Source organism: Tupaia chinensis, unplaced genomic scaffold, assembly GCF_000334495.1.
Source record: "Tupaia chinensis unplaced genomic scaffold, TupChi_1.0 Scaffold000034_1, whole genome shotgun sequence".
NCBI lineage: Eukaryota > Metazoa > Chordata > Mammalia > Scandentia > Tupaiidae > Tupaia > Tupaia belangeri.
In genome coordinates, this window is record NW_006159464.1 from 242,977 (window position 1) to 245,468 (window position 2,492).

Sequence of the window (2,492 nt, forward strand, 5' to 3'; positions counted from 1 at the left end):
AGAATTTCAAACAAGATCCATATGGTTTGTGGCATTCTCTTCTCAAACATTTGGATGCATGAAATGAGATTCTTCTTTTTGGCACAGGTGATGGAATCAATAACAAAATGATATAACACTCAATGTGAAGATCTAAAAATAAGGAGAAGGACTAGATGGCTGTAATTTTATTAATGTTTCTTCCCCCTTTGCAGTGGAGCCACAACTTGGCCACATCATTTCTATCACCCAGATTCTAAATTCTCAGTCACAGTTGACATATGGTGCATCCTTAAAACTCCACACTGAAAAGATAAATTCAGGAAATAAAGGATGAAATTAAAATTTAGTGTCATGGTAAATACTGAATATTTTAATTTTCATTTACAGTCAAATTTTAATTTATGAGAATTCTGAAGTTTTAGAATAATGTAAAATCTAAATAAAAATTAGAAACCACAATTGGACAAAAGATTTATTTTTAAGTGTTTTTAATAATAATCATAGACAGCAAAATTTTCATGTACCTTCTATACTATTTATCTTAAAGAATAAATTGAATTATCTTCAAATAAGTAAACAGACATAATTTAAGTTTGATCATCTGTACATATTACCTTAAATATTAAAAAAAAACAAGGATTCAAGTTATCTGCTAGCATGGATAGCTGAGAGAAAGATTATATGATGTGACAAAGAATGATCAGCTTTTGTAGAGTAAAACCTTGACTTTGTGCACTAGTTGAAAGAATGCAGGCATTTTTGAGGTTTCCAGTCCATATGGCTGCTTTCAGAATGCATGTGGCAGTATGTACAGATTTGTACATAACCTAACTTATTGAATTCTGAAAATTTCTTCTTTCTATTCCTAATGGAAAAAAATCATACTGTTCTTAGTTATACCCAAAACAATAAGTTAGTTAGTACTACTGCCTGTTTTACCAATAAGAAAACTAACACTTTGAGGTTGATTAAGTTTAAATAATTGGCAAAGTCAGTGTACAAAACAAGGCTGCTTATCATGAGCCTGTTTTACTTAAGCTCTGTGTTACAGAAAGAATTCATACACTTGTGGATTGTATACCTTTCTAAAATCTTTTATATAATTAACATCTTATAAAAGGGTTTGTCTCTTCTGCAATCACAGTAACTTTTTTTTCAAAAAAAATTGCTAGAGGGTGCGGGTGCTCATTCTACAGAGAAAAACAGAGAGAGGGAGAGAAAGTACTCCCCAGGTGGAATGGCCAGATCACAATCTCTTCTCTTTCATTCTCCTCTCAGGATTTGGGACACATACACACACGCACCCAGTGTGAGTTTCGTCACTGGGTCCAGGACTTGAACCACAGCCAACTGTGTGGGAGACCAGCAATGTAACTATTTCACCATCTGCTGGTTCCAGTTATGTTAAATTTCTAAGTGTTAGCAGTCTACTAAGTTTTCTGTGCTATAGTTTGTCTCCTTAATGAGAATAATAATACCAATTTTACATTTATATTGCTGAATGGAACTCAATGTTTTTGTGACTTGTCAACTAAGTTCATAGGTTTATTAATTTTTTCATTTGATTGTTTAGAAATTACATACACAAACAATAACTATTTAGTAATTACCTATTAAATACATTTTGCCAGTTATAGTACATAACATAGTGGCAAAAGAGATGGAATCAGGGACCTGATGGAGTCATATCAATGAAACATGATCCTCTGCAAGACTGACCCACATGAAAAGGGTCCAGATTTGCATATAGAGACCTCCCAGAGTATGATAGGCATTATCCCATTATCCAGGGACAGGTGAAACTGTAGGTGAATTATGGCATCAAGATCTTGTTAGGGGGTATTAGGTTTTTCTGTGTCTATTTCTATTCATCTCTCATTTGTGGAAGAAATAAGAAAATAAACTTTTAAAATGAGCATATGACTCATAACAAAACAGGAAAAGGGAGCCAGCAGAGGAGTGGTGGTTGAGGCACTGGATTACCACGTGGTTGACCATGATTTGAGTTCCAGACTCTGGCTTGAAAATCATGCTGGACACAGGTGCCCAAAATCCCAAGAGGAGAAATGAGGAAAAGGAATTGTAGCATGACCATCCCCCCCTTGGTGGGTGATTTATCACTTCCCTTTTCTCTCTCTCTCTGGTGAGTATATGCACACTATGGCAAAAATAAACAAAAAACCCCAAAAATAAGAAATGTAATCCCATGCTTTTTTTTTACTGCCACAGAGAGCGGTGGCAGAGGAAAGAAAGCATCCCACCTAATGGAGAGTAGTCATGCTGCAATCTCTTATCCTTCATTTCTCTATTCTGTTGTAATTTGGGGCACACAGAGGTACCCAGCATATTTTTAACGCCATCAGGGCTGGAATTCACACTGTGCAGTTGGCCATGTGAGAGCTGGCTCCCCCAAACATTACGCCATGAGGTCAGTCCAAAATCACGTACTTGAGTATCTAAAAGGATTAAACTTTATTTAGTTAGTTAGCTATTTTAGATTTTGGTTCAGG